The sequence below is a fragment of the Meles meles genome, chromosome 10, assembly GCF_922984935.1.
Source record: "Meles meles chromosome 10, mMelMel3.1 paternal haplotype, whole genome shotgun sequence".
In the NCBI taxonomy this organism is placed as follows: domain Eukaryota; kingdom Metazoa; phylum Chordata; class Mammalia; order Carnivora; family Mustelidae; genus Meles; species Meles meles.
The window spans coordinates 30,277,268-30,293,042 of NC_060075.1; the positions used below are offsets into that span (position 1 = coordinate 30,277,268).

The following is a 15,775-nucleotide window of genomic DNA, read 5'->3' on the forward strand; positions in this document are numbered from 1 at the left end:
TGAATAGGTGTCAGAAATCAGGACCAGATCCAGATCTTTACTGTATCCTTACCTTCTGGTCTGATACCTTTTCTTGTGGATCTTTTGTTTTAGTGGATAATTTGGCGCATAGGTGCATTTTATTTAGATGGTTGAGTTATTTGGAGTAGGAAGGTTAAGAGAATTTGAAGGATAATTTCACTTTCATTTAAGAACAAAATAAAAGGACAAGTATTTCTATTAGATATGTAAGCTTAGTTTGCCTTCCCTGACATGTTATAAATAGCACATGTCTTTGTTTGTTTTGTTCTGTTTTACTTCGTTTTTTGGTAAAGCATATCTATTATTGTAAAAAGCAATAGAAAAAGTCAACAATAGTAATAAAAAAAGAAAGACAAAGAAAGCCATTGTAAAATTGTGTCGTAAGGAAAGAAATATAATCAGATTACTGAAGCCTTGTTTATTTGGGACATGGGCTGGGATATAGAGATGGCTTAGTTACACAGAAGTTTTTGATATCCAAAATGTTGTTATAATAAGACTTTTACCTGATTAAAAGCAACACGATTCCAAATGCTTAGAAGTATATTCATTTAACTTCAATGAAAAAAAAATGTATGAAGTATCTACCAATTCTCTCTATGGCAAACGCTGTAGTAACATAGAATGATCACTCCATAGAAAGTATACAAACAACGGTCAAAAAAGCGTAAAGTCCGGTCATGGGATAGGTTGGTGTTAAGAAAGCTCAGGTATCATTCATTATCATAAGAGGAAGTGCCATCCACCAGAAGATTGTGTAGTTGTAGACCTGCTGCCCTCCTTTCTTTTACTGCTTTCGTGTTCCTCACTCACAGCCTCAGCACCCTGTGGCTGTGAGTATCATTACTAATAGCACTTTAGAATATTTTGTGTTTAAAAGAATGATGAACTGCTTCTTCTATGTTTAGACGCATAGAAGTTTATGCCTCAGCTTCTGGGAGCAGCATAGATGTCCCATTTTGGGGTTTAGGAGAATCAATCCTCTCTCCTCCCCAACCCCTCCCAGTCTTACCATTTAGATTCAGATATTTTGAGCACACTTGTCTTTATAAACTGTAGGAAGGTTAAAAAGCCTTATCTAAATACCATTTGAGAAAGTTTCCCATTTAAAAGGTTTAAAGAAAACGATACTCAACTCTCCTTCTCCTACTCTTCTCAGTTTCTAGGAAAAAGTCCTCTGGGATGGTTCCTTTTTAAATGTTGGGTGGAAAAAAATCTATATGATAATGAATATGTTTTTTTATAAATACATCATTATATCAAACTCAAGAGCACCACAGGTTCTTCATTGGAACTAGGAGCCTGTTAGAACATATTCTTCCTAAAAATCTTTAATGGCTATACTATACCATTGATACTTTTGTATGCAAGCAAGCCTTAGTTCATATTATAATGAACTGTGTTTGTGTATTTGCATATAACAGTTTTCCAAGGCCATGCAGACAGCCTTTTTCTAATCAATAATAGAGGCACAGTTTGTGTTTTCATAGCAAACTAAGACTAAATAAACTTAACATAAAGGTTATTTCCATTGAAATCCAACCAACTGGAAAGAAATAGGAGGTCATGATATTTAGGGAAAAGAAATGATCCGTTCTTAATTGAAGATCCTTTTTACATTTACTTTTATTTAGGGAAAAACCATTTTTCTTGATTAGAAGCTTACTTCACATGACCAGTCATTGTTTCTCTTAACAATTAAACAAGAAAGGATATATACGTTTTAGTCACTGCTTTTAACTCGTTGAAAGAATTCAGAACTGATAAGAATCAAAACTTGTTTTCCTTTTGGACACTGGTTATCAAGTTTTTTAAAAGTTAGTTGAATCTGAATAATATAATTAAAGGTATGTCATGCCCGTATGTTGCAGTAGAGGGAAATGTCTATCACAAGTTATGTTCCTTATAATATATCAACCATGACCACCCACAATATCTCAGCCACATGTAAACCTACAGAATTTCTGAAGGGTGATATTTTTTCCTTCTGATCTCTGAAGCAACTAAAAAATCCCAAAGTAGTCTTTCTTGCTATATTTGCCTTGTGGAAATTAGTTTTCTGTTTAAATATAAATGACTCATTGGATTGACGTGTTAGGACAGTTGCAAATTTACTTACCATTTTCTCCTCATGGTATGCAATCAAAAGTACAACATCTTAATCAAAGGAAAGTTTCACAATTGCAATTTAAGTATATGATGCAACGATGCATTTGCCAGTCATTTTCCACCATTGTATATATAGAATTTAAATAGGTCACATAATGCCACACACAAATACTTCTTTGCAGGTGTTGTCTTTTGATATTGCCATGTTTGTTGGACTAAGGGCTCTAATCAAGGAAACCACGTGGTTGTGTCATTTATATCAGTAGTTGTGACTCAGATTCAAGGTAGTAAAGAGTTTTAAAGAGGAACCTGGTCCCTATCAACTTTATTGTAGGATATGCAGTAGCTCAGATCCACTCATCTTAGAGCTGTAGCCCAAAGACATACCATCTACATACTTAGCACATACGAAAACATGGCAAGGCCAGAGGGAAACTGTGAAGTCTTGCAAATTTGAAAGATCTTTTCTCTTTGTTCTTTGCTCCCCTTTCCTTAGGTGGTATATATTTTTTCTCTTTCCCTTTCCAGCACCTAAATTCACCATCTCTGAATTTTGGGCTTTCCTGTTTTATTAAAAAAAAAAAAAAAAAACCAATCTGGGCAAAAATGCTACAGACTGAATACTTAATGTCCCCCCCAAAATTCGTATGTTGAAAGCTAATATGCCATGTGATGGGATTTGGAAGTGGGACCTGATGCGGTGATTAGGTCCTAAGACTGAAATCCTCACGAATGGCATTACTGTCATCACAGAAGAGCCTCCAGAGAGCTCCCTGGTCTCCTTAGGCATGTGTGGACACCCAAAAGATAGTTATGTAGGAACCAGAAAGGAGCTCTCACCAGACACTCAATATGCTTTTGGACTTCTCAGCTTCCAGAACTGTGAGAAATAAATTTCTATTGTTTATAAGCCATCCAGTTTACTGTATTTTTATTATAGCAGCCCAGACGATTGGTCACACTTGTAGATTTTTTCATGAAGTCAGGAAGGTTTCAATCCCTGCATCTATCTGACCTCTCTCGGTGGTGTCAGTTTGAAGGGTTGGGTTCTATTCATCTTTGTATTTTTCCAGGACTCAACACATTCTTGCTGTCACAGACCCAACCCACAATTCCTGTCACGTACTCCACAAGTGTGGAATGAATGTGTGTAAGGGGCACAACTTCAGTTAAAGCAATTGTAAGGCAGTAAAAGAATCACAATAATGATTAAAAGAGTGAATAGTAGTGAATACTAGGGCAAAGGAAACAGCAGTCCTTGGTGTGTTGGGGCAAGGACGCTGTCACGTAATCACTCCCTGTTTAGAAGTTAAGAATCAGAACTTTCTTTTAAGGTTTGAATGTTAGGATGTATGATGGTGCTGCTGATATGGATAAAGACTTAATTTTCACATCGCAAGAGGAAATACAGCCAAAGGTGAAAATGCCCGCCCCCCAAACAGGTTGAATGAGGGGAGAATAACACTGATAAAAAACCAAAAAAACAAAAAAACAACTTCATTTGCTTGTATAAGATAATGCTAATTTCAATCATTTATGTGATGAATTGCTTATTATTTATGCCTAAGCCTCATGTCAGCCAGCAGATATTATGTGTATGTTAAGTATTTGACAGATTTAATTTGTTTGATTAAAAAATAATGAAGTCACTCATCTGGCTTCATGTTTGGGTGGGGGGAACCATCCTGAATTTAAACCATGAAAGGATACAAATACAGGAAATATTCTCGATGCTGGGAATACAGCAGAAACAGAGCAGACTCAATTTCTCCCTTGTTGGAAGCTTACAACTATCACTACTGATAACTCTTCCTCTTGAAAAAAATTTTGTCCCTCTCTAAAATATCAAGATCACATGTGCAATTTTCTTTGTTTGAGGTCAATTGGGGGAATTGATCCAGTTCTGTTGGAAATATGGATGAGGGATGAGGTTAACCGATATCCAGGCCAATTAACTTTCTTAGTTCTAGACAAGCTTTAGCATGAATATTAGCAAAATCCTTCAGAATGTGTTTTACTGCTTAAGAGTAAACCCAGGTAATATAAGCCTCCATAAATCTGTCCACTGCTGAAAATCAGCCACAACACACACCAAATCAGCAAACACATACCAAAAGAACATAAACAAAGAGTAAAATCTTTCCACCTACGAAGTCAGCTATAGACTCAAACGAGGGACAGTTCCATAATAGCAGAGAAAATTTGATCTGTTTATCAAGACCTGTTCCACATCTGTTATGAGTAAAAATGATCTGTTTCTAGTAACACATGCTCAAACTATTTACTGTTTTTGATAGCAGCCTACTCCATTTTTAAAAATGGCCTTTGTATATCAGAAATGAACAGTCTTCTCTCAGAATTAGCAGTGAGAATGCATGGAAATTGAACTCCATTCCTAAGCATATCGGGCCCAGTAAAAAAAAAAAAAAAATCACTTTCTTGCCAGACAGCTATAGCTGCTTATTTCTCCTGCATGTCAAACTCCCAGAAAACACCTTATTTATTTTTTGTTTTTTGTTGTTGTTGTTTTTGGTTTTTTCCCCTCCCTCTGTGCATGCTCTGTTTAAAGAGCTATTTCCCTCCACCTTTCTGGCAAAAAGTTTTCTTGGGATGTGAGTTTGCTGCATTTGCATGTGTGGCCCAAAGGCCTCGTACAGTCTCAGCTGGATAGGTCCCTTGGAAAGGGAAATAGCTAACATATCACATTTTATGATGAGGCTGCCAGACTGCTGTTCCTCTAGGTACACCCCCTAGTTGTTCTGCACGAGAGACTCCCTAGGGTGGATGGGAGAGATAAATGAAGTGTTGAAGGGAATAATAATTTTGCACAAGGTGAAAGGATAAAGGAAAAGTGAAAAACATTCTCGCTTAGCCACAGGATAAGTCATATTAATTAGTCTGCCTATGACACCACTCTACAAGTGGAAATGAAATTTATGAAAAGAGAACTATAAAATGGATACACCTCATAGATAAATATCACTTGAATGCTACACTTCACAGCTTTTCCACATTGTATAAAATTACTACATTATTCATGACCTTATTAAAACACATTATAGATACACTTGGATATGAATTCTAAATACTTAATCCCAGTATGCTCTGTGTATTTAAAAATATAATAAAAAATCCATTCCTACTATTTCAGATTTAGATATTCGCTTTACAGTGACAAATTATGAGAGGAAATAGTTTTCTACGGTTCATTTGGTTAAATACCTATGAGTCAAGTCTAGTCCACAGTAATGTAAAGAAGCAGTGATGTGCATAATCTAAAAAGCATGAGCACACATTTGCCTCTAGAATATACCCTTAAGTACTCTCTGACTTTCTGCATGTTCACCTCCTGAACTTTGTTTGGCTTAGCATATTATTACAATTTGTATTTATAAATATTCCCCAACTGATGATCAGGAAAGCCGGACCATGAGAAGAGATACATATTAATATAGAATGCCATTTAGTGTTAAGTACATGATACAGGGGTGCCTGGGTGGCTCAGTGGGTTAAGCCTCTGCCTTCAGCTCAGGTCATTATCTTAGGGTCCTGGGATCGAGCCCCACATCAGGCTCTCTGCTCAGCAGGGAGTCTGCTTCCCCCTCTCTCTCTGCCTGCTGCTCTGCCTACTTGTGATCTCTCTCTCTTTGTCAAATAAATAAATAAATAAAATCCTTAAAAAATATATATGATACAGATAATCTGTAGGCAGATATGAGAAAGTTGATAAAATATTAAAAGTTCTACTCCTTTATTAACAAAAGCATGAACTAAATATAATTTTAAAGATAGAAAACCATGAAAGTTTCTTGTTTTGAGCACGTGCAATCAGGCATAGACTTACTTCTTTAATCTTGCTTTGTATAACTAGATTGATTAGATTAGATTGACAGATACAGGATAACTTCAATTATAATTGTAGGCAAATAATAATGCTTATGTTTTCTGATTTTTGTAAGTAGGATGTACATAATTATTCACACTAAAAAGGCAAATTTTTTCTCCCCTTTTCCTTTCTCTCAGCCCTCCATTAGTTTTTTTTTTAATATTGTGGTAAAAAAAACAACATATCATTTACCTCTTAATCATTTTTAAGTATACAGTTCAGTAGTGTTCTGTCCACTGGTTTATAAAGGTGTTTTAATAAATGCTGCTAGGTCATGAACAATCTAGAATCTAGTGTTAAATTGACTTGTGTATATAAATTTTTCTAGAAATATGTGAGCACAAGAGTTTACTGGAAAGCCTAGTGTTCCTTTAAGAAATATATTTGGCTATTAATATATTCCCCTTAAAATTTTGTATATAAAAAATTCTGTTAACAGAGTAAAGTTATATTTCTTTAAGATATGCCTATATCAGCATTGTTTCTCTTGTATGATGAAAGGAGTAATCACTATAGTATAATAATTATCTTTTTTTCCCAAAGAGTAATTAGGAATGCAACCCTGAATAAGTAATGGTGTGTAAATTACAGCTGGTGTCCCAAGGATCTAGTAGCTCACACATTCTTCTTTTCAAAAGTTTTTTCTTTGATTATTATGCCTCATTTATGCTATCAAATATAGGATTCATCCCTTTTTTATAGCTGATGCTGCTTGTTTTGGAGTAAAGTAATTGAAGTTTATTGACTTCCTGGGGGAAAAAGTAATTTAAAGATTTTAAAAAATATTCTCCTTCTACAAAAACCCAAACTTTCTTCTACATACATATAAAAATGGATTAAATAGTATAACTCTTGTGAATTTGCAGAAAAACTTTCCAACATGACAGTTATTACAAATATGGTTAGGAAGACATTCTGTGTTTTAGGTATTTCTTTTGTTAACTCATTTAATGCATTAAAAAAAATTGGAAGTATGGTTGACACACAATGCTATGTTAGTTTCAGGTGTACAACATAGGGACTGATTAATTCTATACATTATGCTATGTTCACCACAACTAAGTGTAGCCACCATCTGTCACCATATATTATCACAATATTATTAAATATGTTCCCTATGTTGTACTTCTCATCCCTGTTGTTTGTTTTACAAATGGGAGTTTATACTTCTTAATCCCCTTCACTTATTTTGTTCACTCCCCAATCCCCTCAACTCTGGCAGATACCAGATTATTCTTGGTCTTTATGATTGTTTCTGTTTGTTTGTTCATTGGTTTTGTTTGTTTGTTTGTTTGTTTTTTTAAGATTCCACATATATGTGAAAGCAAGGGAATTTGTCTTTCTCTCTCTGACTTATTTCACTTAGCATAGTACTGTTGGACATTTTGGTTGCCTCACTATCTTAACTATTGTAAATAATGCTGCAGTAACACAGGGGGGCATGAATCTTTTCAAATTAGAGTTTTCATTTTCTTGGAGTAAATACTCAGAAGTGGAATTACTGGGTTTTATGGCATTTCTATTTTTAATTTTTTGAGGAACCTCCACACTGTATACCAAAGTGTTTGCACCAATCTACATTTCCATCAACAGTGCACAAGGGTTTGCTTTTCTCCACATCCACATCAACACTCTCTTGCCTTTTTGAGACTAGCCATTCCAGCAAGTATAAGGTGGTAGGTAGCTCACTGTGGTTTTGATTTGCATTTCCCAGAGGATTAGTGATGTTGAGCATCTTTTTGTGTGTCTGTTGGCTCATTTAATACATTTTGAATAGGTGATAGATACCTATAATATGTTAAAAAATAACAAAAGTGTATGTCATAATAAGAGAATATTTCTATTTTATCTCCTTCTCTGGGAGGCATTGTGACTATTTTTTTGTGTATCCTTTTAGGGATAGTTATTCATAGACAAGATTGTATAAATGTACATGTGTGTGTCCATGTCCATATCCATATCCAAAGCTACATCTGTATTTATACCCATATGTCTACATCTTTCTGCACTGATGACTTTATACTACACTTACTATAGTCAACTTTGCAGTTTTGCTTATTATACCAGTATATATTGTGATGTCTCACTATTTTTAGCTATTGAATTATATTTCATTGTATTAACTTTGAATATACGTTACACACAATATCTGAAATTTATCTAATAATTCAATAACCCAGTCCCCTACTTTGTTGAACATTTGTGTGAGTTCTAATCTTTTGCTACTAAAACCACTACTATAGATACCCTTATACATATGTGACTTCACAGAGGGCCAATATGTCTGCAGAATACATTCCTAGAGTTAGTGTTGTTGAGTCAAAGATTCTCTGAATTATACATCATGATTGCTCTTTCCAAATCACTCTCCGCATAAACTGTATCATTTAACGTGCCAACCAGCAATGGAAATAATTCACTGACAGAGTGTTTCATGTTGGAAGTATGATATCGCCAGTCAAATACCTGCTTAATTAAATACAGATATGATATTTCACAATCTGTAAAAGAACTTCTTTCTTATTGAAAATATCAAATATCTTGAATTCTTGGAGTCATTCCAGGATTTGAGGAAACAATCAAGCACAACTTGCTACTGAAACCAGCTAAAGAATCATGTGAGAGATTTCAACCACTCCTGTCTTCTCTGTAATACAATGGTAAAACTGAATGGAAAAGGGCATTAAAATAATTGCTAATAATAAATATTTGTTGATCCCTAACCACATAGGAAGTACTGAAGAAAGAACCCAGTACTGGGCATGGTCGAGTACATCTAAGCCACAATTTAAAGTTAGGTATACAGATGTATAAAAAAAACATATATTTTAAAAGTCTATTGCTTGTTAACTTTCCCCAAGCAAAGTTAATGAGTTCATCTTCTGCATTCCCATAGTGTTGTACTTATATTCCACTCCTTCTCACTGCGTATTGTACTCATCTGTTGACTTCTCAGCAACCCTTCTGGACTGTGAGCCACTGAGGTCAGGAACTGGAATTTTTGTGTATCCTCAATAATTTGCATAACACTGGCTACATAGCAAGTGTATAATTATTGTTTGTTTTATGAATACATGGATGCTGAGGAACATCTCTTTTTGTCCTCACAATAAATTCGTGATACAAATAATATTGTTTTAGATGAGCTAACTGGCGCCTATGAAGAATAGCTTGTTCTATGTTACATATGAGGTAGTTGCAAAGGCAGACTTCATGTCTTAAGACTTTCTGATACTAAACTCAGACTTTGGATGAAAGGTGAGGTACCGTCTACTAGGGAACAAATGAATTAATGAAGGCATCTCTCAGGCTCAGTTTAGATCACTAAGTGGCCCATGGTTCAATTTTGTAAAATCACTGAGATTTGGTCTCAAATCTTTCTTCTAATGAACTTTGACTATTCCACTGTCCCCGGGGGTTCTTTTCTATAAAGGAGGATTGTAGAGAACTGAGTTTCTCCAGCCGTCTCTGTTCTTGTCATCAAAAATGTATCCTCTATATACTAAAAGTTTTCCTGCTAATCACCAAGAGAGAAGATGGGGTAAACAATGTAATAAGATGAGGAAATTACAGAAGATCTGAAAAGGTTAACAATTGTTTTTCTTTTATGGTATCCAGATATCTCAGTTTCTTTTTTTCTCCAGACTCAACCCATGCCAAGTTTCCTCTCTCCAGCAGAAAGAACCAAAATTATAGTTGAGATGGACAATGGTTTTGAAGTTGTGAGCCTTCCAAATGCCAACCTTAACCTAGCTCATGGAACCACAGAGAGAAAGTCCATCTCCTTTTACTGCAATTGTAATCCAATTAAGATCATTTTCAGGGGCACCTGGGTGGTACAGTCCATTAAGTGGAGAACTCTTTGTTTCGGCTCAGGTCATGATCCCAGGGACATGATCTCAAGGTCTTGATCTCAGGGTTGTGAGATCAAGCCCCGCGTTGGGTTCTGAACTTAGCACAGAGTCTGCACAGAGAGAGTCTGACTCTCTCTCTCTCTCCCTCTGCTCCCGCCCATCCCATGCTCTCTTTCTCTCTCTCAAATAATTAAATAAATCTTTTTTAAAAAGGGGGGATCATTTTCAGAAATCTTCATAGTTCTCAAGGGCCATGCTTCCAGACTACACAAGGAAACCTGAGCTTCTGATTAGTTATCTCTACTGTCTCGGTCTTTACATTATAAGTTAATAATGGATCCCTCCATCGTTTTTTAGTTTTGTTTGTTTTTAGTCACTGAGGAATATAGACAGCTGAAGTCAAGAAGCATGAAGGCATCTAGAGCAGAATCACATGGCCTTTCTACCCTTCTAGTTCTTCTTTCTACTCTGAAAGTAGATGTCCCATTATATTGCATTATCTGTGATAGAAGGGCTTTTGGATAATTTGGGGGTAGAAGGCAATTTCCCTTACACTAAAATTAACAGATTTCCACTAGCTTTGATAAGCTGAATTGAAGCATATTATTTGCCAAAAATAGGTAGAATCATTAGTATACTCATAAAGTCAGAAATATACAAGATGTTCATGGGGGACCAAATGTTTTCCTTTGGGGAAGACAAACAAAGATACTTATTTTAAGGTGGAGGAAAATGTGCTCTGAATAATTGATTATTTTAAAGTGATTTATGAACTCAAATTTAAAATCTAGAAAAATGAAACGGGATGCTGATGAGAAGCAGAATGATGTAAATTTACACACATTAATTCAACATGAACTTTTTAAATACCTACAGTGTGCCCAGCAGTTTGGTGGAGATAGAGCAGTAATCAAACCAGACAAAAGTTCCTGTCATCTTGGGATGTATTTTCTCCTGGATGAAAGATGATCTAAGCTAGGAATTAGGTTAACTGGGTCCTAATCATAACTTCAAGACAGACTCACCATATGAATTTAAGCAAATCACTTCACCTATGTCTAACCTAATTTTCAAACCTGAGGTTTATTCTACTTGTCTCACACATTGTTGTATAAAAATAGAGAGTGAATGTGAAAGCACCATATAAAGCCTATCAAATTGTACCAAAGTAACAGAATGATACTTACTCTGTATTATTCATCATAGCTCTGTATATCATAGCATTATGAGATATTTGCATCAGGCATTGATTCTGAATTCTTACTTACACTGGTAAGCCATTTTGATCAAAATGTCTAGCAAAGCAACCACCAAAACAACCAAGAAGCCAGATCTACTATGAAATGCACTGGCATTCCATTTCCCCCATAAAACTGTGATGTGGCTAGGTGAAGTAGACCAGAATATCAGATAGAAGAAATCTTGAATAATTTCTGTAGACCAAGAAAAATTTTAAAAATATTTATGACCCTCCCCAGAATTCTAGTGGTTTGTATCACTCTTCTCAAAATTCATACTCAGTATATGAAAACTTAGGTGTAGTTCTGGTATTCCATTTTTCTTTATTTGATTTTTATGAACTCACAAACATGAGACTTAATTCAATCTAAGTCCAATGTTGATTAATTTCTTTTACTCCTCAATGAAATATCTTTGCCCTTTGGAGAAAAGATAGTTTATTAGGTCCTTCTGTGTGTGTGTGTGTGTGTGTGTGTGTGTGTGTGTGTGTGTCACTGTCTCTCTTTCCTCCTGCCCCCTCCTTCTAACTATTTACTTAAAGTAAACATTCTTGAAGTATTTCATTGTTTATACATGGAATATGATTGATTTACTTATCTTAGAAGATTTTTTTCTTCTCTGTAATGAATTTCAATTTTTGACTATCTCCACATTACAAAAAATGCCACAGAATTTAAAAAATCCCATCAGTGCTAATGTGCAAGTAATGATGCATTTCTTAGATAATAATATAGACCTACATGAAAAAAAAAATCCACAAGACTACATATCTTGATCATAACTGGGAAAGGACATGCTACTTTGAATTCTAGCCCATAATTCTGCCACTGATTGCTTACATGTCCCTGAGAGAGTCCCTTAACAATGGTAGCCTCACTTTCCTAAACATTTAAATGAGGGGTTAGGATTAGACTATCTTTAAGATCTTTACTTCCTGTGTCAATGAGTCGATGAAACTACTTGCTTCTATAATAGGTTCATTTCAATTTGCTAAGCAAAAGCTTCATTAATGTGATTAGGTGGCTTATGAATTTTTAATTAATGTCATCAAATAAAAATTGACTTCTGAGAAATTAAAATACAGTTTACAGTACTTTGTAGTACTACTAAGAGATATAAGTTAGGTTATAAGAAATAAAGTAACCATTGGTAAGAAATGTTATTCCAGTTGGAATACATGGGTAAGTCATGTTTTGGGGTTGCTGCAGTAAACTCTATGTACAGTGCAAATGGAAGTCTAATTCTTCAGGGTTTTCAAGTCCCCTAACCTACATGGATTTTTGTTATTTTAAAAGGATTAAGGAGATTTTTAAGTTTGAAATTCAAAATCAACCAAAGTTCATTGACACATGGAGGCACAGAGCTAACACAGTGGTCCAGCTCTGCTCTTCTTGCATTGAGATGTCCCTTCTATTTTCACACTGTTGGGATTCCTCTCTGTGTCTGCTTGTCTTTCTGCTGTGCCTTACTGATCCTTTTGGGATCCCTCTTCTTTCTCTCTGTGTCTCTATGACTGTTCTCGTCCTTTTTACCTCCTTGTCTATCTTTTTACTCTCTTCTTCTCTACTTTGATGTCCTTATATTAGCATATATTTCTTCATTTTACTCTCTTTTTCTTCCACTTGCTACTCTGAATTTACTTTTCGCTTCCATTTCTATGGCATGCTTGCGTTGAACCTCTATTTTCCTACTATTATCTTTTTTAATTCTTTTTTTTTTTTTGATCTGCACTGTCTAAACTCATTCATTCCATCTGTGATTATTATTATGTTCACTTTTTCATTCTTTTAACCAAACACTTACTGGGTCTCTGTTTTGTGCGATTAAGCTTTTTTTAAAATTATTTTTTATTATATTATGTTAGTTATCATACAGTATGTCATTAGTTTTTGATGTAGTGTTCCAAGATTCATTGTTTACATATAACACCCAGTACTCCATGCAATACGTGCCCTTCTTAATATTCATCACCAGGCTAACCCAACCCCTACTCTCCTCCCCTTTAAACCCTCAGTTTGTTTCTCAGAGTCCACAGTCTCTCATGGCTTGTCTCCCCCTCTGATTCCCCACCGCTTCATTTTTCCCTTCCTTCTCCTAATGTCCTCCATGCTATTCCTCATGCCTCTCTCCATACGACTAAATATTAGAGAACAAAATAAGTATTTAGGAGGGAAGAAAAGGAGATTTAAAAAAATCATATCCTTTGTTATAAGATGAAACAATTCATCCACTTAATCAATAAAAAATAAAAAGTGACTGCCATTGCTAATATTACAACTATTGCTAATATTACGACTGAAGATTCAAACAAACTTGGACATGACTTCTATAAGCAAGGCAATATGCTTGTATGCACCTGTATAAAAAAAACACAAAAGAACTGTATCTATGTGTATATCTATATGTATATCTATATATATGTGTATAGCTAAGTCTATAACTATACCATATATGTGGAAATAAAAATCTATGTGTTCTGATCAATGTTATTGCTAAATTTAGTAAAAGTTCTGAGTATATTTCCATGTTAAATGACATAAAACTATAAATACTGTATACACATGTAGACAAACATGAATGTTAAAACTAATGAAGACTTAGAAGAAAATTAATTCAGTAAGTAGTTAATAAAAGAAGGTTAACAGTATGACACTGAACAGCAATTAGACATGAATGGTAAGCTAGTAACGTAGATGAAAATGATTCGTTTTTTTTTCCACACCCAAATCTGTCAACAATTTTTGCCTTCTTAACTCGAAAAAAAAGAGCTTCATTTAAATGTGGTAACAGACTAATGAATTACTTTCCTAAAAAAAATTAATGTGTTTGTGAAGGAAAAGAGGAATATGAAAAGAATCTTGTAGTATAGGATACACAGAAGACAAACAGTTTTAACAGCCACAAAATAGAAATACTGGCATGTGGTCAGTTGGTGGTTGTCAGATTGGAGGAGAGACAAGGCATGTCCATGGCGATATACACTCCACCTTTCCTAAAAGCCACGGTATCTGTGATTTAAATCTTTGAAGGTATTATCCTCAGACCTCGAGCCAGCCACAGAGAGCTGGGTTCAAGGGCAGTCCGGCAGCCTGGAGCTGGTACAGTGAAAGCAAAGTGTATGCCCTGAAGGTTGATATGATGTTAACGTAAGGCAAGAGATGATCACAAGTCTATGATTTCAGAAATATTTGGTCAGTGAGGAGAATACACAAGGGTAGACCTAAAAACAGAAAAACCTTAAATCATACTGGAAGCCTAGTAGTATGGGGATTATTACTGTAGATGCGTTAGATGAAATAAATACTCTCAGCCTTATATGATTTTCAGTGAATACTTTATCATTTAGGCTATTTCTTAAAACTGTGTATCTGAGGGTGCCTGGGTGGCTCAGTGGGTTAAGCCGCTGCCTTTGGCTCAGGTCATGATCCCAGGATCCTGGGATCGAGTCCCGCATCTGCCGAAGCAGAGAGCCCGCTTCCCTCCCACCCCGCCTCTGCCTGCCTCTCTGCGTACTTGTGCTCTCTGTCTGTCAAATAAATAAATAAAATCTTTAAAAAACAAAAACAAAAACTGTGTATCTGAGAAATGGAACTGAAAGTTTAAGAAAAAAAAATGGCTCTTTGAGTTGTCTTTCCATAAGATCAAACACACCCGAGTAAAATAAAATCAAAAGGAAATGTTCAAAAACCAAAGTGAGGCTTGTATTTGGTTAGCAGAGAATGTACTTTTCTTATCTCTTTATTAACAAAATAGACCTAAATCAGTATTGAATCTCTTTGCTGAGATGAAAACAAAATTATTTAATTCTTTTAATTCTTTTCACAATGGTAAGGTATCTGTAAATTCCCCAGCATTTTGCTTAAAATGCCTTCTTTTAGAAACTGAGCTCTAGGGTTTTTTCCGTCTTTGCCCCCCATAAAGTGAAAGCTACATGGCTATTCATAGAATCTTGGAATGGGAATATTTTTCACTGCATGTTGGTTTGGGCAGAAATTAAAAAGAAGGTTGGTGAGAGATCTGACTGCATACAAAACAAAGGCAAATATGAGAGCTGAGATAACATATCACAATGAACAAAACTGAAAGACTGTATCTAATTTTAGATAAGCAACAATCCACAAAATCACTAACAGAGACAAATTTTTTTCAATGTCTTTGGGCATGATTACATCTAAGAGTGGAACAAGTCTGAGCTGTGGAAAAGGGAAAAGAAGGAGCCATCATTGTGGAAGGAGAGGAACAGGCAGGAATCAGGCCACAGAGAGATCAAGGATGCCGGGGTGGTCGCATGGCTGTTGTGGGGTGAATTCTCTTCAAGTTTCTTCTCACTATTCATTCAGAAGGAGGGAGTCACTTATTGGCCTGTGTTAAATGTGTCACATATGGCAGGAAGAAAACCTTAGTTCAGAGTGTCATGGGGAAATGTCTGGATTGCCAAGTAATTCCTGAAGATCTGTTTTTAATTTCCTGGTGCTCCCTTTTTATGTTTCTGAAGTGAAGTGATCCCATGGTCCAGATCTGCACAGAGCCATCTACACCCTGGTGGTCATGCTTACATGATGGTGTCTATTTTCTCACCTCACTAAGTGCAAAGGCTTCCAATTCTCCCTGAGAGAGAAAATGGAACCTGACAAATGTCTACTGAGTTCATGGCTTTATGCAAATG

General features: G+C 35.5%; 1 protein-coding gene across 1 annotated transcript in view; it reads right to left on the reverse strand.

Annotated features, from left to right (window-relative positions):
- Positions 1-15,775, reverse strand: part of KCND2 (potassium voltage-gated channel subfamily D member 2) — a 496,309-nt gene that overhangs the window by 84,426 nt on the left and 396,108 nt on the right. The window lies entirely within an intron of this gene.